Source organism: Bombus affinis, chromosome 17 (genome assembly GCF_024516045.1).
Source record: "Bombus affinis isolate iyBomAffi1 chromosome 17, iyBomAffi1.2, whole genome shotgun sequence".
In the NCBI taxonomy this organism is placed as follows: domain Eukaryota; kingdom Metazoa; phylum Arthropoda; class Insecta; order Hymenoptera; family Apidae; genus Bombus; species Bombus affinis.
The window spans coordinates 4,174,163-4,193,139 of NC_066360.1; the positions used below are offsets into that span (position 1 = coordinate 4,174,163).

Sequence of the window (18,977 nt, forward strand, 5' to 3'; positions counted from 1 at the left end):
GACACAAACATAAACATAAATACAGATATAAACATAGTCACAAACATAAACATAGGCATAAACATTGATATAGACACAAACATAAACATAAACATAGATATAAACATTGATATAGACACAAACATAAATATAAACATAGATATAAACATAAACATAGACATAAACATAAACATAAACATTGGCAGAAACATAAACATGTACACAAACACAAATATAAACATAAACATAGACATAAATATAAACATAAACATAGATATAGACACAAACATAAACATAAATACAGATATAAACATAGTCACAAACATAAACATAGACATAAACATTGATATAGACACAAACATAAATATAAACATAGACATAAACATAGATATAAACATTGATATAGACACAAACATAAATATAAACATAGATATAAACATAAACATAGACATAAACATAAACATAAACATTGGCAGAAACATAAACATGTACACAAACATAAATATAAACATAAACATAGACATAAATATAAACATAAACATAGATATAGACACAAACATAAACATAAATACAGATATAAACATAGTCACATACATAAACATAGACATAAACATAGATATAAACATAAACATAGACATAAACATAAACATAAACATTGGCAGAAACATAAACATGTACACAAACATAAACATAAACATAGATATAGACACAAACATAAACATAAATACAGATATAAACATAGTCACAAACATAAACATAGACATAAACATTGATATAGACACAAACATAAATATAAACATAGACATAAACATAGATATAAACATTGATATAGACACAAACATAAATATAAACATAGATATAAACATAAACATAGACATAAACATAAACATAAACATTGGCAGAAACATAAACATGTACACAAACACAAATATAAACATAAACATAGACATAAATATAAACATAAACATAGATATAGACACAAACATAAACATAAATACAGATATAAACATAGTCACAAACATAAACATAGACATAAACATTGATATAGACACAAACATAAACATAAACATAGATATAAACATTGATATAGACACAAACATAAATATAAACATAGACATAAACATAGATATAAACATAAACATAGACATAAACATAAACATAAACATTGGCAGAAACATAAACATGTACACAAACATAAATATAAACATAAACATAGACATAAATATAAACATAAACATAGATATAGACACAAACATAAACATAAATACAGATATAAACATAGTCACATACATAAACATAGACATAAACATAGATATAAACATAAACATAGACATAAACATAAACATAAACATTGGCAGAAACATAAACATGTACACAAACATAAACATAAACATAGATATAGACACAAACATAAACATAAATACAGATATAAACATAGTCACAAACATAAACATAGACATAAACATTGATATAGACACAAACATAAATATAAACATAGACATAAACATAGATATAAACATTGATATAGACACAAACATAAACATAAACACAGATATAAATATAGTCACAAACATAAACATAAACACAGATATAAATATAGTCACAAACATAAACATAGATATAAACATAGATATAAACATTGATATAGACACAAACATAAACATAGACATAAACATAAACATAGATATAGACACAGACATAAATATAAAGATAGGCACAAACATAAACATAGACACAAACATATACATAAACGACACCTGATTGGTTCTGACAATTTAAACAAAATGTTTCGAACATAAAGGGGTTCATATCAAATGAAAAATATACTGATATATATATACAAAAATTTCGAAAGCATTATTTTTTCATAAAAAAATCTGAACTACTTTGCATCCTTTAAAAACCATATATATATGGTTTTAATTATATATAATTAATTATAATATAATATAGTATAATGTAATATATATATATATTTCCTTTATATTGCATTGTTTAACTAGAAAAGAAAGGATAATTTAACGATACGTTGGCATGTATTTATTACTTAAATTTATTTGTCACTTTGATAATATAACTTATTTTCCAATTGCAATGTACGACTTTGTTGCTGACACACGCATGTATAACGGTACATTCGTTTATTTTGGGACCATTAATTATAAAATAAAAATAGATGATTTCGGAGAACTGATAATATATATAAAAAATAAATGATTTCGACGAACTGATAATATAAATAAAAAATATACATTCGCCCGTTTGTTATGAAAACGATTACAGCAACAAAGGGATTGCTGACTATCTAGAAGAGTATCGTAATTTATTCATATATTGCCCCTTTTGTATTCATTTATTCCGTGTAACGCCGCGCATGGATACGTAATTACGTTACGGGATGAAGGATTCCACGGGAATTTTCACGTATCCGCGTTAATCTACCGTGAAAATTAATGTTCGTAAATTTTCTTAAGTGCTTATGAGATATCGCAATTTAACTTCGTGTTTTCCCTTCTTCATTAATTTCCCTTGTACGATGCCACGTATAAATATACGCCTGCAGCAATGAAATGCAAAATTGCATCGGAATTACCATTTATTCACGTTAATTTGCCGCGCCGGTAATATGTTAATAACACTCTTGAAGATTGTCGCAAATCACTCGTCTTATTTCAAAATTTCATTCATCGTTCATGTTTCCTATACTATGCGCTGTACATAATACACGCTCGCTATCATAGTAATTGTATTCTTACGCCATCTACTCGTCCATTAATATTGACATAACATTCACATGGTACTTTCACGGTTGCCATATAACGTTTGCATAATATCTGCAATCGGCACTCGTTCATTGCCACTTCGCTGCACTTACATGGTATTCGTATGGTGGTAATTAAGTAAGTTCAATATTTATTAAATGTCATACGATGCATCGTATTTCCACATTACTCGTTGAAGACTATTAATACTCGTAATATACTTGGAAAGTGTATCGTAGATTTTATATAATATACATATTTAATAGTATTCGTATCAATTAGAAAATAAATGAGAAACACGTATTTCCAATTTTTCATGGACAATAAATTTGAATAATTGCTTCACATATTTTACATAATACGGCACTCGGTGTTATAATATCTGGTGGTGCTTTGTTCCATTCTATTTTTAATTAAAAAAAGAAACGACGTGTCAGTGTAACAAATCGGAACAAAAACTCCGTGGATGATGCTTCTTCGAATGTTGACGATCGTTTGAGAGTTACGTTCGCTCAAACCATCAACTCTACTTCGCCCAGATAAGCCGGTACGTCCATGACGTGGAAACTGCTCGTGTGTGACCACCCAGAGAGAGAGAGAGAGACTAGCTCGAGTAAAACGTTCTCGAGAACTGACACTCGGTTCGCCTGTTATTATAGATATACCTACATATTAGGTATCTTCAGTGAGCCAAGAGCAATTGAAAGTAATGCACGTGTTTTATTATAATCGCGGTCAGTTTTTTTCGACGATCATACTACCAACATTGACCGATATACACCAAGCAAGCAGATTGGTGGAATTCTTTTGAAAGAAGCCTCGATATGTATCGAAACGGTGGCTTCGTTGCAAGTTAGAGAAACTTGGTTAGTTTAATTGCCATTAAAAACGAAGAAACGAAGCATAATTGCTGGCAGGTGAAATAAAATTCTCAAAACTCTGAAACTAGCCTTGCGAAAGAGGAGACACGCTGTTGGTCGAAATTTCGAAATTATTTTTTATTTATTTAACTGTTGCTTCTCGGCTCTGAACTGCTTCCACCTAACAGCCCCATTAACGATGTCTACTCTGTAGAGAACGTATTTGTCTGTTTTCAAAATTAAGGAGAAAGTTGCTTCACTTGCATAGAAATAAAATACTGGCGAAAAATTTGTCCGTGGGATATCGAAATATTCCAGATCGTCGTCTTCCTTCAAACTGTATCGGATTGTACATAGGCAAAGTGGACACGACGATTTGACGATCGTAGTTGGTTCATGCGAAAGATGTAAACTTTCGACCGGTAGTGTACCTCCGCGAGAGACAAACTTGCCGGTCGCCACCCAAGGCGATCGCGGCGCGAATAAAGCGGAGGCGATCGCGCCGCTGTTTTATCGTTTACGCGGTTGCAGAATGGGCGGCGGTGCGGGGGACGGTATCGGTGAGAAGTGGCGAGAGTAGCGGCCGGGCGTTATCGAGACAAGAGGGAGAAAAAAGAGGCGCGTTGTTCGGGGTCGACGCTCCACTTTTCTCGTCGCGTCGCGTCGCGTCGGCCTGAAAAGGGAGAGCCGCTCGCCGTGCAGTGCGCCCCGCGTTCATGACGGATGAGTCAGTCAGTCACGGCCACTGCCCTTACGATTCCTTTGCCTGCATACTCGCACGCATATACTCGTTCCGCGAGCCGAACCACGGGACACCCTTGGGTCATGTAATAATTAACTATTTCGCATAATTTTCATCTTTGTGGTCGTTTTTCTTTTATCGAATCGAAATGAATCGCCTGCCGCGAGCATCTTGTAGAACGGTGTGTTCGTATTTAGTTGCAAACGACCAGCTTTTTGTTTGATTAAGTCGTCGATAGTGTAACGACATTACGCAAAAATTAGAACAAACAATTTTGCACAATTAATTATACATTGGTATACATTAATATACAATATATATTTGAAGTATATTGTGTACAATAATTATATGCAATATTACATACACAATAATTATTGTGTACATTGGCACACATTAATATACGTTATATACGTACATTATTTACAATATATATTTGAAGTACATTGTGTACAATAATTATATGCAATATTACATATACAATAATTATTATATAGTATATATTATTATATATATTTAATTATTATATATATTACATATACAATAATTATTATATATTTATAATATAAAAATTAGAACAAGCAATTATGCACAATTAATTATACATCGGTATACATTAATATACAATATATACAATATATATTTGAAGTACATTGTGTACAATAATTATATGCAATATTACATACACAATAATTATTGTGTACATTGGCACACATTAATATACGTTATATATGTACATTATATACACACATATTATATACAATATATATTTGAAGTACATTGTGTACAATAATTATATGCAATATTACATACACAATAATTATTGTGTACATTGGCACACATTAATATACGTTATATATGTACATTATATACACACATATTACATACAATATATATTTGATATTGTACACAATATATACAATATTATATACAATATATATTACTAAACGTACATTACGTTTAGTAATTGTATCCAAAATTATGTATACGATAATTATTATGTACATTGGTATACATTAATACACATTATATATACACATTATATACATATATATCATATACGGTATATATTTGATGTACATTACGTTCAACAATTATATGCAACGATAATTATTGTGTACATTTGTATACATTAATATACATTACATATACACTTTACACACATATATACTATATACAATATATATTTTATGTACATTACGTGCAGTAATTATATGCAATATTATATATATATGATAATTATTGTGTACACTAGTATACATTATATATACATTATATGTATACATGTTATATATATACATCATATGCAACATACATTTAATACAAATTATATGTACACTAATTAGCATATACATACATATTATGTACACTACATTGCATATACATTGTATGCGTACTTGTTATATTATGTTTTATATATATTCATCATATACAACATATATTTAATATAAATTATATATACAACAATTGTTATGTACACTAATATACATTACATATACATTGTATGCGTACATATTATATTAAATATATACATCATTTGCAACATGTATTTAATATAAATTATGTATACAATAATTAGCATACATTATATGTGTATTATATATAGTATACATTTAATGTACACTTTAATGTACAATAATAGAAAACACAATATAGACAATAACTATATACAACAAGCAGAAAGTAATTACAAGATTCCACCGCATAACACGGAATTCTTATGACATTATTCTTCGTTCTAACGCGGCTGGAGAATTGGGGAAATTGGAAAAGTAATGAGAATTTTTAAATGCAATCACCGTCATTTGGTGTTTCTATTTAACCTGACAAATTTTATTCTACGTTTCTGACTTACTTTCGCATCTAGTATATCATCCTATCAGTGGTTTGCTCATACTCAGTCGGTAATTAGACAAATGCAAATATCTCGGATCGTTCCGATTTTTAAGGAATTTGGCCGACGTAAAAAAATATATATATGGAGAAGCTCCTCGTCGAAAAACCTGACAGGTTCTGGAAGAATGAAATATTCGAATTACGTGAAAAACTGAGAAACGTTGTGAAACGAAAGGATACCTATATACATCGACAAATGTATATCGAGTGGAAATATAAATCGGAACGAACTTCCCGTGCGACCCGATGCTGAACAAATTTGTGAATTTGAATTTCTCGGAAAGTAAGCTTCGCAGGAAAAATTTTCATCCCAAATTTTGTTCTCATTTTTTCAACAAGGAATCACCTCGTGTCTTTCAGCCGCGCCCTGTACATGTCATACGTTACGCGTTCGCGAAAATAATAACGAATTTGCGCGCAAAATGCGCGACCTTGATCGTGCTTGGCGGTAGCGGTGGACAGCCGCGAACCGGAAATACGCAAAGGTGGCGTTTACGCTGCGCTCGAACACGCATCGATCGACTGTACGACGCGATCGCATCGTACGTGTACCTGTGTGGTGCGCGCGCACGTGCGCATGCATCATCGCGACGAGACTCCACTTACTCCAATTTGTTTACCGTCCTCGAGGATGATTCAGTTACAGGCAACGACCTCGACCTCCTGCACCACCTCCTCCTATACACAATCGTTCGCTTATGCACAGCCACGCGATCATATTTCCGCATAAGCAGCGGTCGACTGACGTTTCTGCGTGCCTGTTGGCTCCTTATAAAATACTTTTTTCGCCCCTTGGATGGCAAGCACGAGAAGACATTCGTTACGCAATTCGTGCTGGTAATTTCAGGCTGTTTGAAGTTTAAAGGGGAACAGGTAGAATGCGCTCGTGAACGGCACTTTGCACGAACTTCGATCGGGACTTTAGATTCCGTTTGGTGCGACACTGTCAGCCGACGATTCTCACGCTACAACGTTAAGAGCCAAGCGAGTTTTACGAATGTTTTTCACTTCGTAATTCCTTTCAGAAATGGCTGACTATTGGAATGTTCTTGGGACGCAAACGTGTAATCTGTAAGTTGAAATGTAATTCTTTTATTTTAGTTGTCCGTGTTGTTTATTGTACATTATGCGAGTCTTGTGGTCGTCTTTGACAGTGTCAAGTATCGTTGACGAATGGTATAAGAAAGGACGAGGAATTTTCTCGACGTTAGATTTTTTAGGTTAGGATTGAATTTATTTTGGAAAGGGAAACACGAAAGATTGGTTGTAGAAAAATGTTTCGAAGAAAGATGTACTTTTCTCTGCAGGAAATAAATAATCACAGACCGGTAGATGAACAATTAAAAATTTGCGCCGAAGTGAATGGGTCTTATCGATCGATTAGTTTACGAAGTTATTAAACGTGGCAGTGTGAAAGGTTAACAATCAGCTAAGAGTAACTGAAATAAAAAAACATTACATCTGTATGTACTTCTATTGGGTTGGCAACTAAGTGACTGCGGATTTTGTCAATGCAACCTAATGACGAAATCCGCAGTCACTTAGTTGCCAACCCAATAATACGAGATTAAAAATTAGAAGCAGCCATGTCGGATTACTCACAGCTGTAAACTTACATCCCTTGACTCACGATGTGAAATTCACGCGGAGTAAGAAGCGAAGCTCGACAAAGTTCGTTATTTCGCTCGAACACAAAGTGCCGTTTATCTCGAGCCAATTTTCTTCGTTTTGAAGTTGCCCAAGCTGTAGCGAAAAGGTCGGGAAACTAACCGAGATGAAAGATAGAAGCGAGAAGCCAGGAAGAGCAAAAGATGGGAGAAGCGGCAGCATCGTACTATTTTATAATCGCGTCTTAATTTGTGGCAGCTGAAAGCTGAAATCCCCCTATCCGAGGCAGCGAGACCCACAATGCTGTACATTCACGCACGTTGCGTCGGCTCCGTTCGTCCGAGTGAGATTAAAGGGCGCCGACACTACGTGTGAGGCTTTTACACTAATAATACCTACGAAAGAGGCCCTCGTAACCGTGCAGAGGGTGAAGCAGAGCACGCTGGCCGAAAGAGCGCCGCCTCTTCACGACGACGATGACGACAATGACGAAGACGAAGAAAAAGACAGCGACACTCGGCTTAGAAACTCGTCGCGAGCGTGTTAATTACGCGCTCGGATTTCCAACTTTGCTTCAGTTTCATATTTCCATGGAAACTAAGTGGTTGCGGATTTTGTCATTACCACCTAATGACAAAATCCGCAATCACTTACTGCCAACCTAACCTTTTTTCCCTAACATTTCCTAAGTGATTAATTTGGCACTAGAGGAGGCCATTGCCCCTAGCGCCACCCTTCCTGCTAGTGGGGGCCCTGGACCGCCTGACCGCCATCACTGTCAACCTAACCTAACCCCAATAGTAGAAGAGGTATATTTACATATAACGTATAACATTTTTTCATATATATATATTATATAACATTTATACATGTGCAGTGTTAACATCGTCACGTAGACTTCGAGATGTTTCATCTTATCTCATCAATATCTCAGTCCAATCGTTAGACCACGAATTTCTATACAAACTCGCTTGTCCATGGATATAACAGAAAATACGAAAACTGGTATAGAAAATTCGTCTACCTATGAAATGTCAGAAAAACCATTATACTCTAGATATTTGATACATTATTATACATATTTATATATTATATATTTTCTATGAATTGTTCGCACTTTACCTAAAAATATTGGCTTGGCATTTTGTCATTACCACCTAATGACAAAACCCGCAATCACTTAGTTGCCAACCCAATATACGAAGCCGAGAAAAATAGATACGATGCAATTATTATAATTATTGGAAGTTCGTACGTAAAAGGATGCGATTGATCCGGTCGTGGAAGCGCGATATTTCAAGTGAGAAAGTTGGCGTCACGTCGCGTTAATTTCGCAAGAAACGCGCTGAAAGCGCAACCTACTGTTCCAGCTCGGACAAACACTGCTCTGTCGGTTGCCGAAAGTTGCAGACAGACGTTCGTTGTATCGCTTTCGATACGCCACGCTCTTCCTTTTCACGCGGCTTTTCATCTGCCCGACCTGGAAGCTGTGACCGCGTGAAATAAATGTAAAAGAGAGAGAATATTGTCGCGCGAAAAATCTGAAAGAAATCGTTGGTATAAACGAGAGTGTCGGTCTCTGGTCCGTTTCTAATGGCGCAAATCCGCCGGCAAGCGTCGACGAAATAAGTCAGAGCGAAATGGATGGGATTAGGGGACGCCGGGTCGGCCCAGACCCTTTCATCCTCGCTGAAGGATACACGCCCCTTGCTTGCTACAAACCACTCGAGCCCGCTGGCTCCCTTGCGTAGGGTCAGTACCTGATTGATGCAGTTTACCTATCGCTTGAATGTTGCAATGCTGCACATGTAGACTTTGTTAGTGCGGAAGCTAACCGATTATGAAATTAGCAGAGAGGCCAGCTGTTTTCTCCTTTCCTTTTTTCCTCTGCCACATTGTCTTGCAGGTTATGTAGGTTTTGCTGTTTTAGTTTTAGAAGTAGAATGTAGGAAGAGGCTGAAAGTGACGTAGTAAGTGGCAGGCGTGGTGGTAGTTGTTGCGCGATGGTAGTTAAGCCACGCTAATTGCTAGCTTCGAAATAATTACAAAACGTATTTCGTTAAATATCCGTAAGGCTGGAACGAGAAGACGAAGTGGCGTCGACTCTTAGAATAACCCGACCAGATACGAGGTCAATGCGAGATAGAAGGTGGAGGAAGCTCGTTTACCCGTGGCTTTTCCTTTCCAATAGATACTCGCCGCTGTTGGAATTCTTCGGCCGATTAGAGCGCCAGTCGGATCGAGTTTCTTGCGGACACTTTGCAGCCGGTACCTACCGCAACAACCTATTCGTTTATCTGGCGAGTCGCATGTCGTAGCCGCGAGCGCACACGCGTGTAACCTGTAGAAAACGAGACCCGGCGTACGTGTGGCGCGAACTTTTTCGCGCCACTTTTACCTACGTAAGGAAATAATTCTGTACAGTCCAGGGCCGTTTCTGACGCGCGCAACATCCACACGCAACACGCCACAGACACGCATCTCGCTTCGTCCGCCCACGCTCCGCCAATCTCTTGTCAAATGGAGCGTGTGCGTTTGTTCGATTTCACTGGCGACGCGACAGATCTGTTCGCATTATAATGCTAATGACAAACGATTCTGCGTTCTGCTAATGACGCACGCGCGACGCCAATGTGGTGGGCAGTTTGAGACGTTGTTGGGTTGAATGAATTTCTTCTTTTCTTTTTTTTTAGTGGATTTTAGCAGTGGAATTTCAATGAATTTTGCAATTCTTGCAATTTTTTTAATTTGGTTTTAGAATTTTATTTTAAAATTCCTACTTCGTGTTATATTTTTGCAACGATAACTAAAGGAATAATATAATGAATTTTATCTTGTTTTTTATGTATTCAAGCTGAAAATAATTTTGTATCAAGGCTACTTATACCAATACCAGCGAAAATGACTGGTACTTGTCAAAGTGTACAGGAGTCCTGCAATCTGTTTATTGAACCCCAATTAATCAGCTCCCTCGTTTTCTACAATTTGCTACATGTTTTTCAAATTTTTATCGTGTATTATCTAATATGACGATATCAGTTATCAGGAAAATGTGGAATTTAGTTTGAAAAATCCCTTGCGAGGTGCGTAATGAAAATCAGGCAACGACGAGTATACTCGTCAACCGCATTGAAGCTTTTGGATGAACGTGTATACGCGTTGAGCGCAGTTGACTGGTTAATTTGTCGAGCGGATGGTTTCTAGATATCAGATTTCTTCCATCAGAATTTGTTTTTGACTGAAACGACTTCGGTCGCTGCAAGTGTCCAAATCGAGTGTCTTCTAGTTGGAATTCAACTCTGAGGCTTTGCTTCTATGTCACGTGTACGCAACATTGTATTCCAGATTTATTCTTTTTGAAACTTGTCTCAAATCTGGTTTTGAACGTGCAACATTGTTTCTTCCTATGTTAGCGGTAATTGTTACACCGTAGACGTTCATGGGAATTGACAATTCCGTGAATATTATTGGAGAGACGAGAGACGAGAAATTTGTCAGAGATTCGTTTCGTCCACTAAATTTCAGAAAAATACTCTTTGTTAATAGCAATAATAGTAACTGCTAATAACAATTAATTCGACGATATTGTTTAACCAGGTACCCGTTTCTGACGAGTATACTCGTCATGCGCAAAAAGAATGAAGCATTCCGTAACGACTTAATTCTATATCGTGTACTCTGTGTTTGACGAATATACTCGTCAAGCAGGTGTCGAGTCAGTTAGCTGGTGAGACGTAGAATATCAAAGTAGTTTGATAATATTTTTATATTTCATATACACAATATAATATGATATATAATATTTTTTTATTTCGTGTGTACATTATATTACCACGTATAATATTTTTCATTTCGTATATACGATATACTATGACATATAATATTTTTGCATTTCATATGCACAATATAATATAATATATAGTATACCATCTCACTAAACGTCTAAACATCCATAAATTGTATTGGGTTGGTAACTGAGTAGTTGCGGATTTCGTCATTAGGTGGCAACCACTTAGTTGCCAACCCAATAGCTTCGATCTCTTCCGAATCTTATTTCTTGTTTCGTGAATAGTCGCAGGTAATTTAATATTCGCATTGTGAAACCGTCGGATGTACGCGGTTCCCTTATCGAGCATTAACAACAAACAAGTCTGCTCGCACAGCGAAAAAGTTGCGCGCCGAAAGAGTCGAGTTTTGTTCGAAAATAATTTAATCTCGGGAGCGCAAGCGCGCACAGCGCGCTGTCAAAAACGTCTTCGAAGCGTGCTCGAATTTCCGCCAACGGTGCACGACGAAAGAAGAGACATGGAAAGGGAAGAGACGTAGAAAGAGAGAAACAAAGGAGGAAAAGAAAGCGCTGACGCCACGAGCCCACGACTCACGAATCGCTCTCGAGATGTCTCTGTGTATATGTGTGTACGTATGTGCGTATGTGTATAGGCTCGTATAGCAGCGAGAGGGAAGGAGAGCAAAGCGGCGGAATTCTGCCTTTTTCCCGTAAGTGGTCCCCGCGGGTCTTATGGGGTTTCTCGTGGTGGGCAATATCTACATATTACAAGCTCGTGGCGCGGGGACCACCGTCGTTGACATAAGATCCTGTTATGCTGTCTGCTATCTGCTCGCGAACCTCGTGTCGCGCTGTAAGAAAAACATTAAAAGTAGGAGTAACATAAATTCGTTAAACGTTGTCCCCTTCACCCCATTACGCGTTGCCTCGTCGAATTTCCTTCTCTCGGCTTCTTTCTTCTCCTCTTTCGTATTACTCGCCACTATAAAGACGCTGTCAGGCGGCGCTGTCGCTTCTCGATGTCGACGACAGTGATGCGAGTGTTCTTGTTGCTTGTAGTCGATCGTAATCGTTGTTTAATTCTTCGACGATGATGCAGTCGTGAAATAAGTATCGGATTATGGAAGGACGATGGATTTTTAGCTTTCTACGTTCGAGAAGATCGGTCGAGCGATCAAACGAGTAAAAATTGTGCTACATTTGATGGTTCACTAAGAAATTATTAGACCGTGGATCTTCGTGGGAATTTATGATAAAACGCGAAGGGAAATTTACAAGGACTCGCTTCGTTCGCTGAACTTTTGCAGTGTGATATTATTTAAACGTAGAATAACGCGAGAGACAGAGTGGTTTGAATAATTTAACTAACGAAGCAGCTCTGTTCGATAAAATTTCAGACGCAAGTGTAAATTTCAAGAAGGGACGTTTGTAAATTTGAAATTCAATCTCTTTCGCATTGTTTCTTGCTGTTGCAAATAGAGGCAGGCAATTTTATTTTCTTGGACTCGTCGTTTTGCAGAAGACAAGCAGCGAAACGATAAAGAGTGTTTTACATTACGCGTGGAATTGTGCTTTGTATGCAAATAAAGCTTCCAAAAAGCGGATATTGCACTAAACAGATAGCTACCAGGAATGGCTTCTTCGACAAAGCCATAGAAATATTCTACAAACGTAGAGAGAAAGTCAAGGGAATGATATGAAAGACATCATTGGTGAAGGATTAATCGCGTTTGGGAAATAATGAAATTGAGAATTATGTCACGATTTTCTCCAAGTTGATTGAGTCGTCCTAACGAAGCAGCCTTCCGATTTTCCTAATAAGGAAACTACACACTGCTGGAGAAAGGCAATTTCCTAACATTATTCGCCTCCATCTTTTCTGTAATAGCAGACATTTTTGTCACTTCATATATACGATATATCACCATGTGTAATTATTTTTTCATTTTGTATGTGCGATATATTGCCATGTATAATATTTTTTATTTCATATATACGATATATTATCATGTATAATATTTTTTCTTTTCATATATATGATATATTATTATGTATAATATTTTTGCATTTCATGTATACATTATATTAGCACGCATAATATTTTTTATTTCATATATACGGTATAATATCATGCATAATATTTTTGCATTTTATGTATACATTATATTAACATGTGCAATATTTTTGCATTTCAAGTATACGTTATATTAGCACGCATAATATTTTTTCATTTCGTATATACGATGTACTATCATGTATAATATTTTTGCATTTCGTATGCACAGTATAATATCATACATAATATTTTTTTCATTTCATGTATACGTTATATTACCATGTATAATATTTTTCATTTCATATATACGATATATTATCACGTATAATATTTTTGCACTTCATATACACAATATAATATAATATAATATATAGTATTTTTTCATTTCATATATACAATATACCATTACATATAATATTCTTACATTTTATATACACAATATATTACATATAATATTTTTTTATTTCATATACACAATATAATATATAGTATTTTTTCAATTCATGTATACGATATATTATCATGTGTAATGTTTGTTCATTTCATGAATACGATACATTATCATGTATAATAATTTTTCATTTCATATACACAATATATTACATATAATATCTTTTTATTTCATATACACAATATAATATAATATATAGTATTTTTTCAATTCATGTATACGATATATTATCATATGTAATGTTTTTTCATTTCATGAATACGATACATTATCATGTATAATAATTTTTCATTTCATATACACAATATATCACATATAATATTTTTTTATTTCATGTACACAATATATCACATATAATATTTTTTTATTTCATATACACAATGTAATATAATACATAGTATTTTTTCAATTCATGTAGACGATATATTAGCATTCATAATATTTTTCCATTTCATATATACAATATACCATCACATATAATATTCTTACATTTCACAATAATATTACAATAATATACACAAAATAATATCATACATAATACTTTTGCATTTCATGTATGCAATATATTACCACGTACGACTATAATTTCATATATATATACCATGCAAACTCGAAAGAGCCTTATTAGTATCGACCATGTTTATAAATTCCTATCTTACAAATTACTCCAATCGCTTCAATTTGGAACACGATACTGAATCACTAATTCCGTACTATAATCAATTGCAATTCAGTTAGCTGCCCCCCCCCCAAAAAAGAAAAGAAAGGATGAACACACGGAGACGAGGAAGAAAGTCGAATTTCACCGCGAACGTATCAACCGGTCGATCGATGACGATGGCTCTTGAATGGCGGAGAAAAAAAATGATTGATTGCGAGAGCCTCGAGTCTCGAATGAGGGAACAGCTTCCTCCCGAGAGAGGAACGTAAACACGCGGTCATCAGTCGGCGAATGTTCGACGGAGGTCTGCGTGGCCGTGGTTCCCCGGGGACCATGTGGCCGACGAGGATTGTCCGCACGTCTAGAGTTACCCGAGTCTGGCGGGCCGCGAGGCCGCGGCACCGGGGTTAATTGGCTGGAAAACCTTGCTATCCGATACTCGACGCCCGGCTACTGCCCCGAGATACGTAAGCGTGTGTAATCTGTATTTTCATCTGCACGTCTATCGTGCCGCGTGTTTCCACGCTGCTGCCTCCTTTCTTCTCCCTCCTTTATCTATCTTTCTCTCTACGCTTCTTGCTACCTTCCGTTGCTCTGTAACTGTAAATACCCGAACGCGAGTCTATAGAGAAGAAAGGGAAGCAAACACGTAGAAAGAGCGAGCGAGCGAGAGAGAGAAAGAGAAAGGTTGTAAAGAGAAGAGAAAAGCGTTCGTTCCTTTTCTCCTGCAAGGCTCGATTCCCTTCTGATCTGTGCCTCTTCTCCTGGCCTTCCTTCTCCGTCTTTCTTTCCCTGTCGGCCAGGAAAGATAGGTATTGTTGCGGGTGGTCCCTGGTGCACATTGTCAGACCGGCCACCAGGTAGTGTGCAACGTTGCCGTTCGCAATGTTGCGAGCGTTCCTATCCCTTCCATTCTACCCTCTTTCTTTCTTTCCTCCTTTCTTTTTGTTTCACTTTAGTTTGGCTTATCCTTTTTGCTCCGCTTTTCTTCTGTCTTTCTTTAGCCTTCTTCTTCCGATTCGCTCTCTTGGTGGGGGTGTCCCGCTCCTGGGTATCTGTGTATACGGCAAAGGGGTGGGTGTTTCACAGTTCCACTGTGTAGATCCGAGTAGCGATCTGTGTCATATATATATATATACTTCACCTTATTATTTTCTCGCCAATTTTTAAGATTTTAACAATAATACCTTTTTCAATGATTTGTTAATTTTTTATCGGATAAAAATGTGATATTTCCTCTGTTGATTTACCTTTATCGTCAAATCTATAACAGAAGCATTTGTCCTGCGCTGAACGTGTATACTCGTCGTTGCTTGATTTCAATTACGCGAATTAGCGATTTTTCAGACTAAATTGTCCAGTCAATTGGTTAATACGGATCACGTGATTCGTTGGAAGCTTGCACACAGTTAATTAGAAGCTTAAGCTTAACTAGAAAATGATGATCAATGAACAGCTACACTTGTAACATGCTGTACTGTACAGTGACAAGGCAGAGAATTATTTTCCTTCGACCAAGCCATCCTTTCGTCGTAAACCTCTCATTTACCTCCTAGTCACGGAGAATACTTTAAAGACGCTTCTTTCCACGTCTTCAGCTTCCTGATGCTGCTCTATCAACGTTTCTCGTTTCTGTCAAATTTCATCCGGCTTCATTCATTGCCAGGTTCGCGCAGCCTCGTCTACGCTCTTCTGCTCCTACCTTGGTTTCGTGGAAGAGAGGTGGAGCGCGCACGTTCGTACAAGCCGCAGCCAGCTACTTATCATCGTCAAAGCCCACGCGGCCAATTTAAAGCGCTTCGGCTGCCGTTCCGGCCTCTGCCGCCCTTTAACCGCTGGAATCTGTTCTTTCTCTTGAAAATCGTAGGCGGCGCTGTCCGTGGCCGATCGTAAAGCTGCCCCAATGAATTGGCAAGTGGCACGTAGAGTGCAGCAGAAGCTGTACCGTTTTATCGGGTGCGCGACGCGAGCGCCAGAAGCATCCTACAACCGCGCTTCAATTTAGATGCTAATGCGTACGACATTTTAATTATTATTCATAGTTTGCGTGCGAGCCGAGTCGAAGGGGTGTCACGTTGAACCGGCGAATAAGACGTCCGAGGATAGTTTGCTTGGCCTTTAAAATTGAAAGTTATAAATTACCGGTTACGACGATAGTCGATAGCAGCCGGCTGTTTCCTCGTTTACTTGCTGATTAATTTCTGTTAATTAACGACACAGTTCGTGCACCTTCGTTTACTTTGCTTGCTTCGTATGAAACGTCCAATAGTTTGAGGAGATTCTAGCGAAATTTGAAGTATAGGGGCGCGAAATTGAAATTTAATAATTATTTAATAATTATTTTCGCACAATTAGTATTTTATGGGGTACGATTTTCTCCTCTTCTTGCAACCTTTTTCAACATTGTTACGATTCTTCTTGCAACTTGTTCGATTAATTATTCGCTTTATCTTTATCGTAATATTTCCAGCAACGTTCACAGGCCTCCACGGTATTTCTTTTCGAACAGAGTATGTAAAAGGATAAAGGAACAACATGTAGATATATAAATTTGCAATTTATAAATTTGTAAATTAGAAATTAGTTTTCATACGCGATCTTAACCTACGCGGCCAGAAATTACATCTTTGTGGAAGTTTTAAAAGTAACAAGTGCGCAGAGTAATTTAACGTTAACAGCACAACACAGTGTAATACAGCAACGATTAACGTTAACGATGAAAATGATCAACCTCCAAATATTTCAAGCGATGCAGATGTTGGGGGAAATTTTTTCCAAGCGCATCACGCTAAAACCATCGCTACCAGTACTTTTAAATATGCTCGCTAATTTTTAGCAAAATATTACACTTGTTAAATACTACTCGGAGAGTTCGTTCCGATTTTTATTTTGAAGCGAATTAATCGTTTATTTTCAAGCAATTTAATAAAATAGGAAATTTTGTTCAGTATCCCTCCATTGGGGAAATCGTTTCCTATCGCGTCACGCTAAAGGAAATCATTACAAATATTTTTAAATATGCTCGCCAATTTTTAACGAAATTAAATGTTGCTGGAAAAGTTCGTTCCGATTTTTTAGCAATTTGATTTACATAGAAAGCCACGCCGAAGAGTTTCTCGGCGAAAAACCTGACAAGTTGTGGAAGGGTGAAATACCCAAAATAACACGAAGAAATGTTGTGGAAGAAAATAACACTTACACGATTCGATGAACGTACATGGGATGGAAACGTAGATCGGAACGAACTTTCCCAGCGACCTTTCGAATCTTTTCAACCGCTGCAAAAATACGCGCCAATTCGGGCTATCCGCTTGTCCCCAAACTGTTAACCCTTTGAGTGCTGTGGGCGCATATAGGTGTCTGGCGAAAGCTATCGGTGTGGACTGAGGACATACATATGCGTGTTCTGTAAGTGCCCGGCATGGACTAAGCACGCATGTATGGGTTTTTCAATTTTTCCGAACACCTACGCAGAAGTAATACTATTACGTTTGTGTGAAATAAATATAAATGCATTCCTTATGGCAGTAAACAAATGCCAATAGTGGCTCGTTATTGTTGAAGTGGCCACCACTTGTAAGAAAACTCTACATCTGGTTTTTTTAGTTTTCTCAAGCACTGAATTTTTCACACACAACTAAATTATTAACTTGAGTTAATATTTACTAAATTTAGTTTTCTAGTTTATTACCCAAATTCTAGTTAACTGTAAATTTCAATGTTTATAATAAACAATTTAAAATAACTAAAATATAACGCTCTTGAGTCGTTTAATCTCGTGCAAAAGAATTACTATAACTTATTACGATTTGCGCTTTGAATAGTCAATCGACAGAGTTCAGTCTAACGAAAAAGTATTCCGTCCACGGCGATCGTCAGCGCTAGACGCGCGCCGTCCGTACGGACGGCATAGGCCGCGAGTATTTAGCACTCAAAGGGTTAATAGCGCGACACGTGCGTAAAAACGTACGATATCGACGTTTAATCTTCGACGATATGTTGGAACCAATCCACCGAGATATAAATATAGAAATTGAATTCTCAGCAATACTTCGCCTCACAACGAGAAAAAAACACAATTTCTGAAAATACAATTTCCCTTGATAAATCCTAGAAACAATTATTCGTTTAACATATTGATTATATATTGGTGTTGGTCGCGATAGTCTAAAGTTTCA

General features: G+C 36.5%; 1 protein-coding gene across 1 annotated transcript in view; it reads left to right on the plus strand.

Annotated features, from left to right (window-relative positions):
- The window catches only part of LOC126926023 (protein patched), a 92,670-nt gene that overhangs the window by 9,757 nt on the left and 63,936 nt on the right, over positions 1–18,977 (plus strand). The window lies entirely within an intron of this gene.